The 24475-nt window shown below is 43.5% G+C and overlaps 1 protein-coding gene across 15 annotated transcripts in view; it reads right to left on the bottom strand.

Moving 5' to 3' along the window:
- Positions 1 to 24475, bottom strand: part of ENOX1 (ecto-NOX disulfide-thiol exchanger 1) — a 514187-nt gene that overhangs the window by 395380 nt on the left and 94332 nt on the right. For all 15 annotated transcript variants that reach the window (XM_074988353.1, XM_074988361.1, XM_074988362.1 and 12 more), the window contains exon 2: positions 15633 to 15748. The gene's annotated coding sequence lies outside the window, so the exon portion shown is untranslated. The remainder of the gene's footprint in view (positions 1 to 15632; positions 15749 to 24475) is intronic.

The following is a 24475-nucleotide window of genomic DNA, read 5'->3' as shown; positions in this document are numbered from 1 at the left end:
CCTTGTTGCAAGGAAAAGTGCCAGAATTGGTATTCCTGTGGTATAGACTGTGGCTGTTGGTGAGAATCCTCATAAGGTTGGAAGGTTGTCTGTAGGAGAGAACAGGCCTGTCACCTAGGGCCTTCTGGAGTGTGGCATCCTGGTTAAGGATAGATTGTAGGTCTTTAATAATGGGTTGCAGTGGCTTGAGTTGCAGTCTGTAGATAATGACCAGTGGTGTTCCATTATTGGCCTTTTTAGACCTATCTTGGAGTAGCTGGTCTCTGAGTATTCGTCTGGCCCTGTCAATTTGTGGTTTTTTTTCCTCTCTCCTGGTGGGTAATTCAGGTATACTTACCTACATGCTTCTAGCTTCCATCCTGCACACACAATTAGATCCATTGTTTACAGTCAAGCCCTTAGGTATAAATCGCATTTGCTCTGATCCTACTGACGGAGACGGAAAACTACAAGATCTCTACCAAATATTCATAAACCTGAATTACCCGCCAGGAGAAATAAAAAAACAAATAGGGCCAGATGAATACCCAGAGACCAGCTACTCCAAGATAGGCCCAAAAAAGCCAAGAACAGAACACCACTGGTCATTACCTACAGCCCTCAACTCAAACCACTGCAACGCATTATTAAAGACCTACAACCCATCCTTAATCAGGATGCCACACTCCAGAAGGGCCTAGGTGACAGGCCTGTTCTCTCCTACAGACAACCTTCCAACCTTATGAGGATTCTCACCAACAGCCACAGTCTATACCTCAGGAATATCAATTCTGGAACTTTTCCTTGCAACAAGGCCCATTGCCAACTTTGTCCACATATCTATTCTGGAGATAGCTACGATCTGAAGAAGTGGGCCTGTCCCACGAAACCTCATCACCTAATCAACTATTTTGTTAATCTTTGAAGTGCTCCTGGACTGCTTTTTGTTTTGAACAGCAGAATAATGTGCATGACATTTAGATTCAAGAGATGGTTACACTGTTGATATGTTATGTGGCACACTCATGACAATGAAAGGAGAGAATCTACACACCCTTTGAAAATTAATAGAGTTAAAAAAAAAGGCAAAACACAACAGTTCCTCAGTGAACTCTAAACTCTACTAGATGGCTGTTTGGATGCCTATTTTTAATTTTTATTGCCAGGTTAGTAAAGCTCTGCTGGAAAAGGCATCAAGTTAACGTTTTTGAATCTAGACCTATCTGTTCAATTAATTCAGCCAAGGATCTGATACCAAAAACAAAGTAGTAGGTAAGTACGAAAGCCAAAGTAATATATCATTGTTATCTTTTCAAGAGATAAGCATTTCTTTGAACAAATACACATTCTAGTACATAAAGCCAAATTTTTTTGTTTTGTTTTCTTAACAGCATATCTTCTGTAGGACTTCTGTGTAACCAGACTTCAGAAAACACTTACTTATAAAGGTTTAGGAGCACACAGTATAGTATTAAATTTGCTTCAAAGTGACAAATGGATAAATAAGAGTGTTCTCAACATAATTTTCAAGCTATACTTTAAACACAGATGTACAATTCAGATTCATATTTCTCCACTAAATCACAAATGTGAGGAGACACATTTAAATTATTACATTTCTTTCTGTATAAAAGAGTGAAACACAAGTCAACTGGAAATTATTTACTTGTAAACAAAACAACATTATGGTTTTTTTTCCCTTCAACACCCAGTCCCACAAACTGTATGTTGGCTCAGGGAGACAAGCGGAATTCCTTTCACCTTGTGCATTACAGCTATACCTCTGCAATCCCACGGTCTTGACGTTTGTGTTTTCAGAGATACTTGTGTAACCCTTTAGCTCTTAAATAGAATTATATGATTAGCGGATTGCGATTTAGTAAACAATCCCTGTTGGTGATGCAAAGCATCTAACAATAGAAAGAAGGAACAGAACCTTGTTACTCAATCCATATTAACTTTGACAGCTCAGCAGGATTAACAAAAAGAAAAAAGCAATAAAACCCCCTCTCCTTTATATACACAAGTGTCAGTTCTGCTAACTAAGAAAGCCCTAATATTACTTTTTAAACTAGAAGTGCTGGGAGGGAGAGTAAACCCTCAAATTTAACGGACTATCGAAAACACTGGACAGCCCTTTCCCCCATTAGTCCATTGAAGTATCATAGAATCATAGAACAATAGAGCTGGAAGAGACCTAAAAAAGCCATCAAGTCCAGCCCCCTGCACTAGGCAGGACCAAACCCATCAGATCAGCCCAGCCAGGGCTTTGTTGAGGCAAGACAAACACCTCCAGGGATGGAGACTCCACTACTTCCCTGGATAGACTATTCCAATGCTTCACCACCCCCCTAGTGAAGAAGTTTTTCCTAAAGTTCAATCTGGACCTTCTCAACCGCAGCTTGAGACCGTTGTTCCATGTTCAGCCATCCGTGACCACTGTGAACAGCCTCTCTCCAGCCTCTTTGTAACCTTCCTTCAGTAAGTTGAAGGCTGTGATCAAGTTCCCCATCAGTCTTCTCTTCTGCAGACTAAAATGTCCCAATTCTCTCAACCTTTCTTCATAGGCCATATGCTCCAGCCCCCTAATTATTTTGGTCGCCCTCCACTGGACCCTCTCCAGTTTATCCACATCTTTCCTATAATTGGGAGCCCAGAATAGGACACAGTACTCCAGATGCGGCCTCACCAAAATCGAATAAAGAGGAATAATCACTTCTCTGGATCTAAATTGAGGGTTTACTGTACAATTATAATCTTTGTGTTGAGCAGCAGGGCTCACCCATTGCAGGCCCCAGAGCAAGACAGCTAGGTGCCCCCAGAAGGGGTGGGGTTGAGGGCAGAAGAGGGTGGGTCAAGGGCAGTCAGCTCTTTAGGTCCACCCAGACTGCGACACCCCTGTCCCCAGCTATTAGATCCATACAAAGCAGCGTTCTGCCAGTAATTCAAAAGGGCCCAGGCTCTGGTCACTGCTGTTGCCACAGTAGTGATGGCAACAGCCAGGAGTTCTGGGCCCCTTTGAATCTCAGGATCCCAGTGCACTTGGCCCCCCTTCCTACCCCTATTAGCAGGCCTGGTGTTGAGATGGCTAACAATCGCTTATTTAAACAAAGCATTCAAGTAGCACTTTAAAGATTAACAAAATAATTTATTAAGTGATGAGCTTTCATGGGACAGATCCACTTCTTCAGATCTATAGCCTTACCAGAACAGACTGACTATATAAAACACAGAGGTCCAAAAATTGTTGTCCAGGTTGACAAATCAGAAAAACTGTTACCAAGGTTGGCAAATTAGAAGAGCAGAGGGGCGGCAGGAGGGGAGTGTGGGGTAGGGAAGTCAAGAGATAGATAAAACAAAATATGTGGCTTATTTAGTTTTCATAGGCCTTTCTTTGTAAGAGAACAATCCCTCCTAACTGAGTTCTCCCTTTGAGGGCAAATATTTTTACTGTTATAAAGCAAATACTTAACTTCCCTTTAACCCTGTGACAAGGAGTAGGTCTACATAGCAAAGTTATTTCAAAATAACTATCCTAACGTCTACACAACACAAGGGCTATTTTGAAATAATTTCAAAATAGCGGGTGACTTATTTCAAAATTGGTAAACCTCTATCTACAAGATATAGTGCCTATTTCATAACAGCTATTTTGAAATAGGTGCTATGAAGACAGGGGGCTGCATCTACACTACAGTGATCTTTCAAAAGACGCTCTTCCATAAGGTCTTTTTTTTCGAAAGAGTGCATCCACACACAAAAAAGCAGATCAAAAGATCAATCTGCTCTTTCAACAGAGAGCGTCTGCACAGCCCCCATACTTTCGAAAGAATGGGCCAGAGATCGAAAAATCCAGCACCATGAGGACTGCTCTTTAGACAAAAGGGCCCATGGAATGTCTGCATGCTTTTTTCCAAAAGAATCTTTCAGAGGAAGGAGCTCTTCCTAATTTGGGAGAGTAAGAGTGCCTCCAGGAAAAAGTGCTGCATTCTTTCAAAAGGAATTCATAAAAGCGCATTTTGTGTATGGACGCGCCTCTCGTTCTTTCAGAACAGGGCCTGATTTTCCAGAAGGACTTGCTAGTGTACACGCAAACAGGGAATAGAACCTATTTCAAAATAAGCCATAGTGTATTCAATGGCTCTATTTCAAAACCGGCTCTGTGTGCGTAGAGAGAATAGCTTATTTTCAAATAAGGTTGCTCCGAAATTATACCTGAGAGCCATGTATGCACCAATTTACAAACATTTCATGCAGTCTAAACACATTGATATAAGTCCAACAAGCATCTTAACCATACTAGCCTTAGTGAAACAGTCTGGTTTGTACCAACAAATCTGTCATTGTATCACTGAGGCCTAAAGCCCAGGCAAGAGCTAGATCCCTAGCCTACAAGTGTCACAAGGGTCATTCACTGGCAATGGGTCTGACAAAATATCTCTGGATTCATAACCCCCTCTGCATCCTGATAAAGTCAAGGGGGAGATAAGTTTAGGTAGAAAGCCACGCTCTGCAAAACTGAACAGAAGCCAGCTAAGAATGACAGATGGTAGATACACAGCTGGGAAACACCTACTAAAAAGGAAGAAGCTCCCCATTCACTTTTAATCCTTCTTTGTTTCCTTCAGAGTTTGATAAGGACAATACAAATTAATGTCTGCAGGAAGTGATGCCAAGAGGAGAGTTGCAACCCGTAATTTAAAAAGAGGAACAACAGTATGGCTATTGTCCACAGTGTAAAAAAGGTACATAATCAATTTTGTCTGTTGCTTGCTTTAATACAAGAAATTTATTTCCTATTGGGAGAATTTAGGACCATAGTGCTTACCTTTCTCTGTGAGCAGGCAGAAAAACAATGGCATAGTGTATAAATACAGTGGGGACATGGATTAATTTCAATCCCATCACGTGATCTTATGAGATTTCCCATGAGATCACCTAACAGGTTGCAGCACTGTGAGCCATTATTTCCATATTTATTGGAAATAATGTCTGAGCTAAGACAATGCACAATATTCCCACTGCAAGCTCTCATGATGAGAATAAAATCAACTTTTATCATTGCTGTAAGTGCTGATGGGCTCTTGTTTTTCGTTTTTGTCATTTGAATCCTGTAACATTTACACTCAAATAACAACATATTCCTTTAAAGTTGTTGTGATACAGAGTGTCGTATAATGCTGTAATTTGGGGCTTTTTGAAATGATGACTTTTAATCTGAAAATCTCCACTGAAGTCACTGAACTTGATTCTGATCTCAACTGTATTAATATAAAACTGGTGCAGCTCTACTAATTGCATGAGTTATTCCTGACCTAAGCAAGTGTGGGATCAGAACCATATCCATTTCGTGGAACTAATTATGCAAGCACCTTTCAAGATGCACAAACTAACATGATAAACCTTATGCCATGTCTACGTTACCCAGAAGATTGACCCTGCTCAACGTCTATCTTCCGGGGTTTGATTTTGCACACCTGATAGAGACACATGAAATCCACCAATCAGCAATTGAGTTTCAGCAGTTCTGTTTCTCATGTCGACCTTCTTCAGTGAGGATGGCCAGGTAAGTCGATTGCAGATAAGTCAATACTGCCTACACAATGGCTGTAGCTAGAATGGCATATCTACTACCAACTTACCTGCCTTGTGTAGACCAAGCCTTAATTAAAATGAATGTGTTCCATGGTAATGCATGCTACAAAATAGATATTAAATAAAAAAAAAAGACTTTTTAGCAACATTAACTATTGCACAGTCCAGAGGCCTCATTGTACTACATTCTGTATAAATACAAAGAAACAGTGTCCCTGTGCCAAATGGTTTACAAGTCTACTACATTATTTGGTGGAATGTGAATCTGGAAACATATCAGTACTTTAAGTTAAGTTTTCTTGCAGTTAAATGTATTGAGCCAAATCCTCTGCTGGTGAAATTCAGCATAGCTCCACTGAAGGCAAAGAACTGTCTGACTATTTCTTTGTTTAGTTCCTTGCAAAGAGTCCGTATTTCCAAGATATACACAGATACTTCTGTGTTTAGATAACACGGTGATACTGACAGCACCTTGGAAGCACCTAAAACTCTAGGGCTGCATCTGCACGAAAAGCCTCTGTTGACAGAAATCACTGTTGGAAGAGATTTCCCGACAAAACTTCTGTTGACAGATTGCATCTAGGTACAAAAGCAGATTGAAAGACCAATCTGCTGTGTCAATGGAGAGTGGCCAGGCTGCCCTGCCCACTCTCCACAGAACCATTGACTGGGAAGCTCTACAAACTGAGCTTCCTGGTTAAGTGGAAGCCCTGTCTGTCAGTAAAAAGGCCCCAGAACATCTACATGGCTGTTTTGTTGACAGAACACTGCCAAGAGAGGCATTACACCTGAATGGGGAGAGGTATAACGCTGCCAGCAGATGTGCCAGGTTTTGTTGACAAACTGTCGACAAAGCACAGTTTGCAAGCAGACGCTCCCGGTTTTTCCAGGAAAAGCCTCTCATGTAGGAGTAGCCCAGGTGTATCGACACAATGCTTCATGAAGGCTCTGGGCCACACTCCTACAAATGTTTCCCCTTCAATACTGATTCTTTTTTGAAAGTAGACAGTTTCAACTTTTTTTTAATCAAACTCCTGCTTTTACCTGATTCATCCACTGGTACCTCAATATGTTGCTTGTAGTACTGCAATTTGTCATCAACTACATTTTGTTTTTTTTTTAGGTTATAATCTACCGCTTGTGTCACTGAATAACTCAAGTAAGAGGGTTGGGGCAATTCTACAAAAAAAACCAAAACCCCTTTACTTATTCACAAGTATGTCAATAGAGGAAAATACAGAAAATAGGCAGCTGTGGAATTCTGGTTTCAAAAACTTGATTTTTTAAAAAATGTTTGCCTGTGGGTGGCAACCACTCAGGAAGAGCCAATAAAATTAGTTGTAGAAGCCATATCAGAAAATCATACAGAGAGCCACTTTGCAAGATGAGATTGCTCTGGCATCAGACCCACATCTGCCAAAATTTTCATGGGAAGCTGAAATACTAGCAGCCTACTCCCTGAGGTCCTGCTGAGATTTGACTTGTCCACTTAACCATACTGTCCAAAAAGGCTGTGCATGCAGCTGTCTACAAATTGCTTAACATCGCCCAGTAGCGCCTTCCCCACCCGCCCCCCAAACTAGAATATCCATTTTCCTGCCTGAAATAGCCTTAGGCCAGAAATCTCTCCAGCTAGATACATGCTCCTTATCCTTGCTACTGCTGCAGCTAGGTCTGGCTTGCAAGTAAAGAGAGATTCTTATCCAGCACTCTACCAAGCTTAAAAAAAAATAAAAAAAAACAACAACCCACCTTGCACAGTTAAAGGTATCTACTATTTAACATTCTAGTTCATTTATTTTTTCAAAATAAATATATACCCACAATTTTTGGAATTATAATTGTAAGATCACTGAGTTTTTATAAACCAGTATCACTTGACATCTTAAAAACATTTCAAAATTTTACAGTTTAAAGGATTTACTAATGTAAATATTCAGTGCTTTTTTTGTGCTGGTACTTCCTGGTATGGAGTACTGGAACCTTGGCAGCCCCAGACATGGGACTGACTATGGGGTGGGAGGATGGGAAGCAGGCTGAATACCAGCTTCCACCCACTGCTGCCCCCACCCCCCTTTTTTTTTAAATAAAAAAGGCACTGTAAATATTTTATTTTCATTATTGGTTAATGGATGCATATGGTTAACATTGATTCCAACCCTGAAAAACAATAACCATATTAATAGCCTAACTTTTTTAAGCTACACTTTGTAAATGTTTTCCTAAGAGCTCATTCATATATAGAATAAGCAGCCTTCATTTGGAAACCCATCCCTTATTCTGAGTACAATAGTCTTCTTTTGTCCCCTAACCTATTTAGCTGTTCTTTAAACACAATCAATTTCCCCCGTCTCTTAGGGATTTCAGTTTAGAAAACAGGCTTGCAAAAATGCAATGGCTCTTTTATAGTCTTACTAATTAAATACAATTAAATTAATGGTAACCTGAAATTGAATGTATTAAAAAATCCAAGAGCATTTTGCTTTACATGTATAAACACCAGAGTAATTACTTCCTGTTAGGGAAAATGCCAGGGTAATAATAGAGATGATAGTAAAGTTCTTCAGAATGGGCTGATTTAGACTATCAGGACTCATTAGTGTGTGTGTGACTAGCAAATAATTGCATTGATTTTAAGATAAGCAGCATATTTAGAAAACTATGAAGAATTTTATTTTGTGAATATAATCAATCTTGGTTCTTTCCCATGTAGGGTCAGAATATATCTGCCATATTAAGCGAGAACTTATTCTTTACCATAGACCCAGACCACCAGTGATTTCCAAACTTTGGAATGACCTTTTTAAAATAATGGTTTTAAAGGAAAAACACTTCCAAGTAAATACATGAAAACTTTCTGCTAATATAACAATAATTATGGTGATACATTAGGCTTTCCATAACTGGATTATCTTGTAAGCCCACTTTATATCCCTATTTTCAAGGATAAAAATGCCCAATTTCTCAGAAATCTGTAGGTAGAGAATTTCTCAAGAAAATAGCTCAATTTTGCAATTTTTAAAAATTGCATAATTTATCCTTGCCTCTATCTACTGTCCCTATTAGATCACATTACAACAAACAAATCACATCATATTTACATTTTCAACTTTGAAAACTGTCTCTTGAAGTAGCTAAAGGCAGAAATAGTTAAGCCATTCAAAAAGCTGACATTAGCAATGGCTCATACTCATTGAAGTGATTTACTGCTAGGCCACGTCTGCACTAGCAAGTTCTTCAGAAAAGTTAGGCCCTTTTTTGAAAGGACACGTGGAGCACACAAAATGAACTCTTTCGATCTGAAATTGACAGAACGTGACTTTTCTTCCGGAAGCCATCTTCTGCTACCAGATCAGGAAGAGTGTCTCTTTTTGAAAGCTTCTGTCGAAAAAAAGCATGTGTAGATGGGCTGTGAGCTTTTTTTTTTTTTTTTTTTTTTTTTTTTTTTTTTGAAAGAGCTATCCCTGGCCTGTTCTTTTGAAAGAGCAGGGACTGTGTGGATGCTTTCTATCAAAAGAGTGGATTGATCTTTCGATCTGTTCGTTTGTTTTGTGTGTGAATTTGTTCTTTCAAAAGGTGTTTTTTGGAAGAGATCTTCCAGAAGAACGTCTTTCAAAAGATCACTGTACTGTAGATGGAGCCCTAGAGAACTATTTTTGGCACGCTATTCTTAGAATCCTATCTTGAGGCAGAACAGGAGTATTATTTGGTGTTCTATATTACCACTAAAGCTAGAATAATGTGGGCACAGTCTTAACATAATTAAATATCAACATATATAACTGTGTTACATGGGAGTCACAATATAGAAAGACTACAGGATCAATATCTGTATAGTAAATATGTAGTGTTTGTATATGCATACTTGCACTCGATTTTAAGAAATGGCCCCAAAATATCCCCACATACAGAGTACAGAGGTGCAATAGAATTGGTAGACAATACACCTGTTAGGCAGCTATTTTGTATCAGTTCCTTGAATGGTCATGTCAAAAGCTTTTTCCCATCCATATTGAATGTATAAATATACTGTATTACCTGCATCAGCATGCATGCATGTATACGATGAAACCCAGCAACTATTTACAAAACGTAGGCATCCTTCAGTCTGCATAGACTATCATTCAGAAATATTTATGATTGGCAAACTTACATAGTAGTCAAGGCGACCATCTGTCCCATATTGGGCAGGACGCTTCCGAATTTGAGATGCCAAAAAGGAGTCCCAACTTCTTTTTTAAAAGGGACTCATTGTCCCGTATTTGGGTCCTCCCCCCTCCACTGACCTTTTCCTCTAGCAGCAGTGTAAGCACAGCTGCTAACAGAAGTCATTTCCCCGAGCCTCAGGAAAGCAGGGGGAGCATGGGCAGCTGCTGCATCCCTGCCACTTTCTCAGGGCTCCCAGAAAGCGCTGGGGGCTGCAGCTTCCCCTGGGCTTCCAGGAAGCGCTGGGGGCTGCAGCTTCCCCTGGGCTCCAGGGGAGGGCTGGTGGCTGTGGCTTCCCCAGGGATGCCGGGGAGCACCAGGGACTGTAGCTTCCCCCAGGCTCTAGGGGAGGGCTGGTGGCTGCCACTTCCCTGGGCTCCCAGGGAGCGCCAGCAGCTGCCACCTCCTCCCCGGCTCCCCAGGGCTAGATGGAGCCGGGAGGAAATGCCCCTCCCCCCGCATATTGCCCTGTCCCATAATTGGGATAGGGAGGTATGGTCACCCTAATAGTAGTCCAGCTATCTGCATTTTACTAGGTGAGCTGAATTCACTTGCATCATAACAGTACCATACATTTACAGTACACATACCTTAATCATCAAGTTGCAGAATTAGAAAGACTGCTCATTTTCCTTTACCTTTCTTAGTGCAAAATGAAATCAGCATTTGGTTTCACTAGAACCATAAATGGTAAGCAATACTAACTAAGACAATTGCAAATTTCCTATTTAGTGCTCTAATTTAAAGTCTGCCAGTTGCATAACACAGTACTGATATCGTCAATTTATAGTAGAGTATTCTAGTTGATAAAATATGGCATATTTCACCGTCACTCGCTCACAATTGTTCCTGTGAATCAAAGGGAAGAATTGCTTTCGGACTCAAATTGCCAAACAAAGTATTGCAGCTTGTAATCATCCACTCTAAACACACTTTCTAGCATTGCTAACAGATACAAACATGTGCAACACCTAATCCAGAAAATACAGCATGGGATAAATAATGTTACCAAGTTAATATTTTTACACAGATTTGTTAAACGAGGGTAAATCACAGCAGAAATATATTCTCTGATAGAAAAAAGTTACCTATTTTAGAAGGCAAAGGGTAAATTACAAATAATGGGAAAACTGCAGAAATTGATCCTTCATCTAAACAAACGTTCAAAACTACTATGTCCATGGGCATTAACTAATATATAGTATTGCCTCAATCCCCAGGTGTACCAGAACCCAGTGAACTGAGATGACATTGTTTGGATCACAACGCAAGGTAAGTGCTTGGTACAGCTGAATATGCGGGAACAAAAAAGCTGTTTTCAGCTTCCCTATTATGGGACTGATTGGGGTCTGTTTCAGCCCCTACCGTTGACTGCAGCACTCTCAACTTTCTTCAAAAGTCATATCCAGTTGGATACGGCCCTAACGAACTGGTGCACAGACTACAGTTCTGTGTTCTGGCCTCCCCTCATTTGCCTCACTCCTGAGGACCACCCTTAAACCAGTGGGCAAGAAGTGGTTGGAGGTGGTGTAGGAATCAGCTACACAGGACAATCTGCCATTTTTCTGAACACCATACACAGCTGGAGAAAGCATAATGGCCCAAATGAGGGTTAGGATTCAGTCTTGTGACTACAGGGTAGACTCCACATAGAAAACTGAGGACAGATTACAAAAGAATTACAAGACAGCAAAAAGTCAGCTGAGGATATTAATATGCTCTCTGAAAAGCTGCCGAAACGTACTCTTCATCTGATTCTCTAAGACAACCATGTTTCAGTCCTAAATTTGAATTTCCTGGCTTCTGTCAATTGGTCACAATTTAATACTACTCTTTTATTTAATATTTCAGATTTAGGTACAGAAAAAAAATATACCAGTTACATTTCCGAGGTTACAAAGCCAAATTTTCTACTCTTCTGTTGTTTTGCACAAATGAAACACAGATTTTCCTCTCAAAAATGACGAGATTCTTCACTTAATAATGTCTAGCAATATAATACTGCTAGTGCACAGTAAAGGCTGACAACACCATTTTCTGGACAATCACTGCATCTATGACCAAACAAGTCATTTCTTAATCTGCATTTGACTTAAACAAACAAGTGCTCCCTGTGCGAAACACCAGTCTTTTCCCAACTAATATTTTTTAAAAATAACAGACTAAGTGCACCTCCCATGCCAACTAAATCACCTATGGCCAGTGAGGAGTTCACCCCATTGAAGAAAAGGTATCATCACCTTCTATTCAACTTCTAGCAGGTGGGTACCGTTTTATTCCTGCCCAACCTATGCAAGTAGAAAACTCTGTGGGAAGCTGCTGAATTGGGAGATTCTCTGGCTAAGCTGCCTATGCCCCTTCTCAAAAAGTCAGAGCTATTAATTTAGAGCCACACTAGCTGATCACATCCACTTTCCCCACCAACTAGAAGGTACAGCTACTCTCTGCCACAATGACTTGAATCCTTTCAAAAGAGATTGCCAACCAGGCACTCCACCAAAACTATGGCAAAATAAACTGAGATCAACCGGACACAACAATATATTTTACTTTGTCTTTCAGGTACCTGACCAATTTGTATGTCGTAAATACTACGGTGCATCCCATTCATGTTGAAAGTACTTCAGACAAATCATCAAATGGGAGTGCACTTTTACACACTGTTACTAAAGAATAAAAAAACCACAAATTCATATGTCCACTGAAGGTTCAGTTTACAAATACTTCATGCTTAATGAGCCGAGTGGTAGATTGTCAAAGAATGTGTGCACAAATGTAATCTTTCCTTCCTGGAATCTTGGGCAAAATGACAAGATCCAGAGAATTTGGCTGCCTCAGTGCTTGGCATTCCAGACACTTCAGCCTGAATACTGATGGCTTTATAGGTTTGCTATTTGTGAGGAATCATTTTGTCACTGGGCGGTGCCCAAGCAGCTGTGTGCATACCGTCAGTCATTCTCGGGAGCAATGGAAAATGAACTAAGCCAAAGAAGTCATACATTACTTAGTGCTTTCCTTTTGGCTCACTGTATTTCTGTAAAACCGAACAGATCGTAATTCTTAGTATCTGAGGGTGTTGCATAGCTCAGCTAGAGAAGAAGAGCAACTCATCTCCTTTTGGGAGAGGGCACTGCTGGAAGGAAGGAGCAAAGGGCTATTTTGCTCCCATTCCAGGGCTATAGGTTCACAGAGGAACCAAGGCCACCTGTTCTCCAACTGTAACAGGAACTTCTAGGTCAGAGAAAGTGTGTCTAATGAATTTCCATCTGTAATCCTCAACTCTTTCCATGTAGCACACACTGCTGCTGCTGCCCCACAGACCCCCAAAATGAATTAAAGGGGGCAGAAAAACACTAAAGATGTGAAAAGGCAAAATAAAGAAGGAAGAAAAACAAATTATATAACAAAATACAAAATGAAGAGGGAACAGATCCATAGGAGAGAAATCAAGAGAGAAGTGAAGAGAGGCAGAGAAACAAAATCTGTAAGCATGAGGGAGAAACAATCAGACAAAAGTACACTCCAGAATCCTTTGCACCAGCTGCATTACAGCGAGAATTCTGGCAGCAAAGGACTGAGAGTCTACTCCCAGCTCTGAAATGATCTCCCTGTGAGCCCTGGGCAAGAAACTTGAGCTCTCTCTGTCTGAGGACCCCCTCCCTCCCCTCCAGACCTTTTATGAGAGTGGATTGATTACAATAAAGTCGATTTAAATCACCAATTTTAATCACGTCTTAAATCAGCAAACAGAAAACTTTGATTTAAATCAATTTTACTCATGTTTACTCATTTTTTGTATTTGTACTTTTTAGTTATTTTCCCCAAAAAAGGTTGACTCACTACCTGATAAGCATTAAAGCATGCTGCTGTATAAAACACGCTGCTATATAAAACACTAAACATGGTGCTGCTTCTTGCAAACGAGAAGGGTACACTATGGCTATGTATACACTGCAGAAATCTTTCGAAAGAAGCTCTTCTGGAAGATCTCTTCTGAAAGAGCTTCCTTCGAAAGAGTGTGTCGACGCACAAAAAAGCAGCTCAAATGAGTGTGCTGCTCTTTTGTCAGAGAGCATCTACACAGCCCCCAACTCTTTTGAAAGAGCAGGCCACAGATCAAAAATGAAGACTGTTTTTTCGAAAGAAGGGCCCTGAGGAGTTTCTACACATATTTACTTTCGAAAGAAGCTTTCAAAAGGGGGCACGCTTCCTGAAACGGGAAAGGAAGAGTGATTTTGAAAGGAGCATCACATTCCTTCAATTTACGGTCAAAAGAACGCTTTTTGTGTGTAGACGCTCCATGGGCTCTTCCAAAAGATCCCCCTTCTTTCGAAAGAACTTGCTAGTGTAGACACAGCCTATGTCGAAATAAACTTTGCTATAATCTACACAATGCAACCTCTATTTCAAAATAATTTTGAAATATCGGTTGACTTCTTTATTTTGAAACAGGTAAACCTCATTCCACGAGGAATAGCACCTATGTCAGCCTATTTCAAAATGGGGCTGTATAGACAGGGAATAGAGCCTATTTCAAAATAAGCCATAGTGTGTCCAGTAGCTACATTTTGAAACAGGCTATTGTGTGTAAATGCTCACAGTTGTTTCAAAATGCAGTGTGTGTATAGCAGCAGCATTTTGAAATAAGCTATTCTGGCATAGCTTCTAACCCACTTAGGCTGTGTCTACACTTGCATTCCTCTTTCAAAAGAGGTACGCAAATGAGGTAAATCAAAAATGCAAATGAGGTATAAATTGGCCTACCGGACACCTCATTTGCATATTCTTATTTCAGAATCGCTTCTTTCGAAAGAAGAAAACCAGTCTAGACACTGCTCTTTCAAAAGTAAACCCCATCTTCAAAAGAATCCTTCTTCCCTTTTGCCCCAATGCACATTCTGTTTCCAGCCTGCTAATCCATTTATATCCCCAATCCTGTCCCCAAAAGTAAAGTCTCACCCATGTCCAATTACTCATCTATTAAGGAACAACCAGTTACTGCCAAATCCCATCTTTGCCTAGGGGGACAACTACAACGTGGACACGACTCTAGTTTTTATTTCATAAGATCAATTCTTCCTTTCCACACTAAATCTTGTAAGTGTCTCATAGATCAAATAAAGTGTATTTGTCAAATCCGTATATTTGAAAAACCTGTTCCTCTTCAGATATAAAAGAACAAGATTATTTAATTCTGTAAATCCTTTTGGATGAATAAAATTTTCTAAATCTTCTTATTTTACAGTCTTCATCTCCACTAGCACATTTTCAAGTATCAGAAGGTATGACCCAACTTTTGAGACCTGAGTAACTCCAAAACACCTAATAATTTCTTAGTTATATGAATATACATATTTTTGAAACTGTATGTGTATTCCTCACAAGCATTCTGGGAGAAACCCAGGCCACAATGAAGTCAATGGAGTTTTGTCATTAACTTTAGTGCGGCCAGGATTTCATCCTCTACAGCCCTGATGTTTACTCATGTACTTAATGTTACTACCTTGAATAATTTCAGTTTGAATAAAGGAGACTACTTATAGGAGCAAAGTTAAGCTAGTATTTGAAAGATCGGGGCCCAGATACAGAACTATATCTTAAATCCCCTGTCTAGATGCTTGTGCACACTCACAACTATGTCTACTCTGAAATTAAACTTCTCCATTTTCTCTCTAAACCATTGTATAGATCATGCAGATCTTTATTTTCCCATACAAACACTACATACATTACTGAAAATTTATCATACAAACATTTAATCATAATAATCCCTTAAAGACAACTGAAATTTTTCAGGGGATTTGAGAACTACAAAATTACAACAAATAGTCATAAAAATTTAAATCACTAACCAACTAATTTCAGACCAACTCTGGAGCTATCCTATACAATACTTGTTTGTAGCAGGTCTTCACCAAGTTTGTAGAAGCATGTTTCCAAAGCCTGCTTCAAGTTCTGTCATCAAAACCTGAAAAAGAAAACCACAGACATTAAAAATATTTCCATGAAAGTCAACAGTTTGGGCACAAGAGCAGAGCATAAACATTCTGTTAAACTTCCATTTGGAAATAAAGGTTAAAATATTGACCTTTGCAGCTATGTGAACAACAACATAGCTTATATAAGATAATAATGACTAGTAGGATGAACTACTAAAGCTTTTTAAGTAAACTTGCTTATAAGAATTCAAAAATAATGCAAGATATTTCCAGCAAACAGCAAGTTTCAGAATAGTAATTTTACCATAACTGTCGGTAATGACAGAACAAAACCAGTACATTCAGTATGTAAAATGGCTAGTGGTATGGGACAGAATATAAAAAGCTCCTTCAAAAAAAATGACAACAAACATTTGAGCCACATTCTGCATTTGACTTTGAGCAGAACAGCAGTATAAAGTGGAAAACTCTGCATCAATCAAGGGCATTATTTTAGTTTGCCATTTTATCCACAAGATTAAAAATAGCAATTTTATTAAGGATTCCAAAATATGGCTCCATATAGTTTTGTCCTGAAAACAGACATGTTAAGACATGTGCCTGTGCAGAGCATTAACTCTCAATTAGTATCTAACGGCTCTATAAATTTTCCTGATTGTGACCTAGTAATGCATCTATCAGCACTATGTAGTGCATAACACGTTTGACAAAACAAATTAGTTTTACTATACAGTTGTTAAAGAAGAAAAAGGACTGAACAGTTAGAACTAGAAAATGTGGGAGAAAAAAAGGAAACACACAGACAAAAAGTCTTAACTGACATGAAAAGGAACAGGAAAAGAAAGACAAAGCAGGAAAGATGAATAGTTCAATTGCCAGACAGGTATAAATGGTCCTTATTCTGTACTGACACTTATCTGGTGGCTTCCTCAGTTTGCCTACCACTCTGTCTTGAGGATTTCTGAGGATACACACACTTCAGAGAGAGAATGTTCTGGCTCGGGCATATATGCACATGTGCTTGTCAAACCCACTGCCAAATATACATGCTATAGAGCTGCACATGTCCCAGGCCCAGCTACTCACATCAATGTTAACCCTGCATATGTTTTGCTCTAGGGTTTCTGGGGGCATATCCCAGGGTTTTTAGTACCTCATTAAATTGAGTCCCCACCCCAGAGGAATTGGTTGGTGTATTGTACCCTCCATACAGATGTGTTTTTAACGAGCAAACACACAATTAGCAAAATGCAATGTGGCTGTAGCCTTGTCAGTCCCAGGAGGTTAGAAATACAAGTTGATGCAGTAATAACTTGCATTAGCCCAACTTCTGTTGGTGAGAGAGATGAGCTTTTTTGCTACACAAAGCTCTTCTGCAGACCTGGAGAATGTATTCCAAATTTCACAGCTAAACATAAGATAAACTGTATTCTTTAACTTAAGTAATTAATATATATTCTAATCTAAGGGACCATTCAAGGTGACGTAACCCATTAACATCCCTAAAGTCCCAGGACAGAAAGGCTACGTCTACACGTGCACCCAACTTCGAAATAGCTTATTTCGATGTTGCGACATCGAAATAGGCTATTTCGATGAATAACGTCTACACGTCCTCCAGGGCTGGCAACGTCGATGTTCAACTTCGACGTTGCTCAGCCCAACATCGAAATAGGCACAGCGAGGGAACGTCTACACGGCACAGTAGCACACATCGAAATAAGGGAGCCAGGCACAGCTGCAGACAGCGTCACGGGGCGGACTCAACAGCAAGTCGCTCCCTTAAAGGGCCCCTCCCAGACACACTTTCATTAAACAGTGCAAGATACACAGAGCCAACAACTAGTTGCAGACCCTGTATATGCAGCACGGACCCCCAGCTGCAGCAGCAGCAGCCAGAAGCCCTGGGCTAAGGGCTGCTGCCCACGGTTACCACAGAGCCCCGCAAGGGCTGGAGAGAGAGTATCTGTCAACCCCCCAGCTGATGGCCGCCATGGAGGACCCCGCTATTTCGATGTTGCGGGACGCGGATCGTCTACACGTCCCTACTTCGATGTTGAACGTCGAAGTAGGGCGCTATTCCCATCCGCTCATGGGGTTAGCGACTTCGACGTCTCGCCGCCTAACGTCGATTTCAACTTCGAAATAGCGCCCAACACGTGTAGACGTGACGGGCGCTATTTCGAAGTTACTGCCGCTACTTCGAAGTAGCGTGCACGTGTAGACGCAGCCAAAGGGGAATTAGTGAGTTATGCATTTTTGTAGTTAGGCGTAAATCCAGGGTCTTTATTAAGATCACCATTTTCAGTGTCTGAGAAAGTTATTAATTTAAACTTGTCTTATAAAGTGTTTTGCAGGTTTCCTTTGACGATGAAGGCTGAGAGAGAGAGAGATCACTTTGGAAAAAGTGTTCACCCACAGGTGACAGGGTATTTCTGCCTTCTGTTATTTTTCGGTGAGAGTTCATTCAAGAGCACAGTGATCCTCTGGTTTCACCCACATAGATGTTAAGGCACTTTGTGTTTTGGATCAGACATACCACATGTGATAGGTATATTGTGTGTTGGGGAAGGGATGGGGGTGAAAGGGTTATTTATAGCCTTTAGCAGTGGCACTTTCAGCCCTTCACATTCTACACGTACTTCTGTTCCAGCTCAGGCCATGTCATGGACCCAGCACTATGGAATGAGAAGTTTCTATTTGTGAACGAACTGTTTTTCCAATAGGGTCCAGAAGATGGTGACTGACGTTTCAGCAGCATTTCCTAGGTAGTATCCATTCAAGGTGGACAGAGGACATCTGTTGTCTGCTACAATTGTTGAGGTCGCCTATACATACACTTGTTTCTGGTGCAGGACAACTAGCACAGTGTGATGGGCTCACACTGCCTACGTTATCAGCTATTGCTCCAGAATTTTCTCATAATGAACACTACTCTCATGGATCTGTATGAGGAGATTATCTCCAGTGCCAGGACCGCAACTGAAGGATGCCATGCCAGCCCAGTAGCCAGTTATTATTGCAGCCTGGAAGCTAGCTATCCCAAACTGCCACAGGTGAGTGGATAATCAGTTTACTATTGGTAACAGGCAACTTTCAGATAATGGTGATCTCAAAACTGCTGTGCTGGGAACACTGATGACACTCAAATGTCCATAGTTTGCCTAACACAAAGAGTACGTGAATATGACAACTGCATAGAGCAGGTTCATGAACACTAATGTGGGATGTATGGGAAAGATGCATAATACCAGGGCAATGAGGAGATTTTACATTTACCTGTTTGGACAAACAGTAACCGTATTTCCTCCAAATAACATGATTTTCAATGGGGGCATTTGTGCCCACTTCTCACTTACACTATTACCCTGGCTTGTGAGACCATCCCCTGACCACAGAGCACCTGGTGGAAGGATTAATTATAATTTTAGCAGCTGCAGATGGTGACAGTGTGTGCATTTAGCAAGCTGAAGGCAAGCTGATGCTGCCTACAAACCTGCTTGGCTGCCAATGCAGCCAACTGCCTCTGGGATGTGACCTGCACATCATCCTGGGTGCGGAACAGGGTTGTCAACTGTAAGTAAATTTACAGAAAATCCATAAAAAAAAATTAGCCAAAATTGGATATGACTGCAAAGTCCTTAAAAAAATTTAGATGTCCACAAATTTCATAATAGTGAAGTAAAATTTCAAAAACCAGCAATTATTTTACAGAAATTAAAATTCTTCTGTGCTGCTTCAGCCATTTTACTGCAGAGCAGCGGAAATTGGACATTTGTTTTTTTCACCTGAATGGTTGAGGTGATATCATGTGAATCACATGAGCCACGTGATGTTATCGTCTACATTATCCTACGAAGTTAGAGTCAGCACATTGGCAATTTATCTCCTGATGAAGAGCCAGTTACTAAGAAATCAAAAGGTAGAGCATGCGTGTTTTCATCCAAATGACTAGACAGTGAGTTCAAAGATTAGATTTATGTAGACAATGCAAGCAAGCACAGCGCCAAATGTGTTGGTGTAAAAAGGTGTTCAACATGGCTTTTGGTGGAGTGTGAGATGTTCATAATCATGCTGCAAGTGATAAGCGCCAAAGCTTGATGTCTGCAAGGAGATCTAGCCCTGGAATTATGAGTTTTGTTGCTAAAGTTTGCTGCTAATGACAAGAAATGGTCACAGAATGTGAACTAAAATTAGCAACCTTCTTAGCCAGACTAAACCTTCTACTGAGTTTTATGGACATCATCTCAGATAATGTTGCTGATTGGTTTCCTGATTCAATTCCAAAACTGGAAAAGATTTTGCTTGCAGAAGAACTGAAGCATCCATGTTGTTTAAACATCCAGGACCACGACTAATTAAATGAAAGTAAGTTAAATCTTGTGATATATGAATGATAATGACTACTTTTCACTTTTGGCCATTTATATTGTCTTAATATAGTATATAAATTATGTCCCTAAAAAAATGTGTCTGTCCATAATTTTTTTCGCTGTTTGTCCATAAATGAAATTTCTGTGGGTTAGCAACCCTGGTGGGGAAGGGGAGCAAGAATTGTCCCATGGAGTTGGCTGAAGACACTGCTGGTTTTCAGGCAGGCTCTGTACAAGCAACCAAAAGGTGTGCCTGTCATTAGGTAGGGCTGGGACCAGAGAAGCACAGAAAATAAAGGGTGCCTTGTGCACCCATATATTTGCACTGGTCTTTAAAAAAAGCAAAAACTAAAATCAAAGTTTCTCTTCTTAGAAGAATGTCCTGCAATACTAAAAGCTCCATGCACACAGCAATGGTAAATACATGGCTGGATACTCTGTATGCAGATAGAGTTGCTGGGCTTCCTATTGTCACCTTTGGTCTAGTGGTAGATCTTCAGGTGTCTGATGAGCTTTCTGCACTGAACCCACCAGTGCATAGGAGATGCGTGGGAAATAAGCAGGTAGAAGAGACAAATCACACGGGCCCCAAGAGTGGTGGCATGGCACTGGAGAACTATCTAAACCTCAAGATCAACAGGATGTGCCCTAGTGGGATCTTCATCCTGAGATGAGAGGGTAGGAGAACCCCTTACAGCAAAACTCCTCCTTTAATCTATACTCCCAACTGTGTGCATGAACATGTGTTCAAAGGGCATATATGGTCATGTTTAAGTGTTCTGCACGGGAAAGGGGACAGCCAGGGATAAGGAGCTGAGCTGAAACATGCATAAACACACACAGACAAGAACAATGATAAAAATAACTCCCCCCGCACCCTCATTATTACTCTAAGCTAGGTATTCAAGAAATCTCTATAAATATGACAATTTTCAGGATGATCTAGCTGTTTACATCAAATGTAGAGAAGGCAAACATGAATGTTTAGAATTGACCATAAAGGGGCATGAAGAAAAAGAACTACATTTCTGCATCCTCTTATTTGATCCCCATAATTGTCAGTGCTTCAGAAATGGGACATATACAAATCACAAAAGCTACGTCTACACGTGTATGCTACATCGAAATAGCTTATTTCAATCTAGTGACATCGAAATAAGCTATTTCGATGAATAGCGTCTACATGTCCTCCAGGGCTGGTGCCATCAACATTCAACGTTGACGTTGGGCAGCACCACATCGAAGTAGGCACTGCAGGGGAGCATCTACACGCCAAAGCTGCACACATCGAAATACGGGTGCCAGGAACAGCTACAGACAGGGTCACAGGGCGGACTAGCACTTCCGGGGCAACAGCTAGCCACTCCCTTAAAGGGCCCCTCCCAGACACACTCAGCCTGCACAGCACGCGGTCTGCAGAGCCACAGGCATGCACACCCATCGAAGCAGTATGGACCCCCAGCAGCAGCAGCCGCCGCCACCAGAGGTCCACACAGCCGCCCCTGCAGGAGCAGTGCTTGCCCTGCTCAATGCTATGCAGGAGGCAGCTGACCACCTTTTATTCACAGAAGAGGAGCTGCCCCCAGGGGAGGAGGAAGCAGCCTCAGACCTTGCTGTCCTCCGCAGCCCCGCTGCACATGCCGCCAGCTGTGGCACTACCCCACGAGCACCGACTGGTGCTTGGCGAGTGGGACAATGACCGCTGGCTCCAGAATTTCCGCATGAGCCGGCAGACATTCCTGGAGCTCTGCCAGTGGCTCCCCCCTGCACTGAGGCGCCAGAACACATTCATGCAGCGTGCCCTCAGCGTCGAGAAACGGGTCAGCATCGCTGTCTGGAAGCTGGCCGCTCCAGACAGCTACCGATCTGTGGGGCAGCAGTTTGGCATGGGCAAGGCCACCGTCGGGGCTGTCCTCATGGAGGTAAGAGGACCCACGAGGAAGGAGGGGGTAGGGAGCCCTGTGGGGGGAGGTCCAGACACACCCTGCACACCCCTCACTGGTGCTCTCCCATGTCCTTCCCCTGCAGGTCATCTGTGCCATCAATGCCCTGCTCCTCCACAGGCTCGTGCGGCTTGGGGACCTGGATGCCGCCATCGCGGGGTTTGCCAGCCTGGGCTTCCCAAATTGCTTCGGGGCTCTGGATGGGACCCATATCCCCATCCGTGCTCCGGAGCACAGCGGAGGATGCTTCCTGAACAGGAAGGGCTACCATTCTGTGGTCCTCCGGGCCTTGGTGGACAGCCGGGGCCGCTTCCTGGACATTTATGTTGGCTGGCCTGGCAGCACCCAGGACGCCTGGGTGTTCAGGAATTCGGGCCTGTGCCGCCGGCTGGAGGCGGGGTCCTACATCCCCCAGAGGGAGATCCCTGTGGGGGACACCACCATGCCCCTCTGCCTCATCGCAGACGCGGCATACCCCCTCCGGCCCTGGCTCATGCACCCTTACACGGGCCATCTGTCAGCCAGCCAGGAGCGTTTCAACACGCACTTGAACCATGCACGCCAGGTGGTTGAACGCACTTTTGGCCGCCTCAAAGGGCGCTGGAGGTGTCTCCTCACCCGCCTTGATGCAGGCCCCACCAACATCCCCCAGATTGTGGGCACGTGCAGCGCACTCCACAACCTGGTCGAGAGCAAGGGGGAGGCATTCTTTCAGGGCTGGGCTGTGGAGGATGGCAGGGCTGACATGCAGCCACCCGCTGCCCCCAGTCGCCAGGTGGACCCCGAGGGGATCCACATCCGGGAGGCCCTGCGGGCCCATTTTGACCAGGCCGCGGGGTGAACTCTGGCAGGCCCCCCACTGCACCTCCCCCATCCCCCACAACACAGAGCACCCAAGAGCACACCCCCCGCCTTTTCTTGCAAATAAAAATAGACCTGTTGGTTTTGAAACCAAAACCGGTGATTTTTCTTATTATTAATAGTACAAATAAATAGAGAGAGAGAGCGCAAAACAAAACAGGGGAACTATTTACATGGTGGGGCAGATACCATATAAAACAGAGCAGGGGTGTAACACAAACTATATACAACAAATAGGTATGACGGGGGATATGTACAGGGGAGGGGCCACGTCCTGGGCCCCGCAGCCCTCTACTGTCCGGCGCCCAGGGTTGGCGGGCACGACCCTCACCTCGGCCTCAGCCCTGGCCGAGGCTGGCTGGGGGCCGGGCGAACCGGCAGGTATGGCTGGCGGGTGTCAGCAGGCCCCAGGTCCCCCTCGGCAGAAGGCCCCAGGGTGGTGGACGGCGGTGGGAGGGCAGTCAGAGCAGCGGGTGGAACGGCAGACAGAGCGGGCAGGGCCGGCAGAGTGGTGGGTGGCGCGGCATGGGGGGCCAGGTAGTCTGCTATGCGCTCGAAAGCGCGCATAAAGGACCCCCATGCCTCCTGGCGCCAGGCCAGCGCCCACTCTTGAAGTTCCAGCCGCCGCTCATCCACCCGCAGGCGCCGCTCCGACACCTCCAGCTGACACCGGAGGGTCACGAGCAGCTGAGGGTCCGTCGCCGTCCTCTGGTGGTGGTGGCTCTGCCATCAGCCCCGCCCTGGGGCTGGTTGGTGCTCCGCCGAGGGGTTGGCCTGCAGCGATGGCCCCAGTGGGCTCTCCGGGACCACGGACACCTCGCCAGCGCTCTCTGGGCCCTCCGATGGTGCAGCTGCGGAACACGGGGGGCGGGGAAGAAGAGTGGACACAGCCGTTAGTGTGGCCCCCAAGCCGTGGCCCTTGTCCCCCCACCCCTCTGCTGCTGGTTCCCCATCCCCATCCCTGGGAGATGCTGCTGCTCTTGCTGATGGGTGTCCCACACCCTCCCCCCCTGGGGGACCCTAGGTTCCACTCCCCCCATCCCCAGGGATGGGGCATGGCACTGTCATGCTGGGGGGCAGGGGCTGATGCACTCTTCTGAGGGACATGCCACTGCTGTCCTTGGGGCCATGGTCATCTGGGCACGTGGAGGGCCCTGGTCATGTCTCTTGTCCCTGCCCCTCAACCCCGGGGGATGTGCACCAGGGGGGTACATACCTGATGCTCCGCTCCCACAGTCGGGGGACACCCTTTCGGCAGACACCCGGCTGGAGCTCCAGGATGGCAGGATGATGTGCAGCTCCCCGTCGCTGGAGGAGGATTCCCCCTCCTCCTCCTCCTCCGGTGCCCCAGGGGTAGGCTCCTGGGGGGGGCCCTGGGGTGCGGGGCTTGCCTCCGGGGCAGACTCCGCCTCCGGGGCCTGCTGGGGCTGGTCGGCCGAGGTGTCAAGAGTGGCCGGAGGGGAGGAGGTGTACTGGGGGCCCAGGATGGCCCTGAGCTCCCTGTAAAAGGGGCAAGTGGCGGGGGCAGCCCCAGATCGGCTGGCTGCATCCTGGGCCTGGGCGTAACCCTGCCGCAGCT

This window comes from Carettochelys insculpta, chromosome 1, assembly GCF_033958435.1.
Source record: "Carettochelys insculpta isolate YL-2023 chromosome 1, ASM3395843v1, whole genome shotgun sequence".
Taxonomy (NCBI): domain Eukaryota; kingdom Metazoa; phylum Chordata; order Testudines; family Carettochelyidae; genus Carettochelys; species Carettochelys insculpta.
This window is presented reverse-complemented; position numbering and strand designations above follow the sequence as displayed.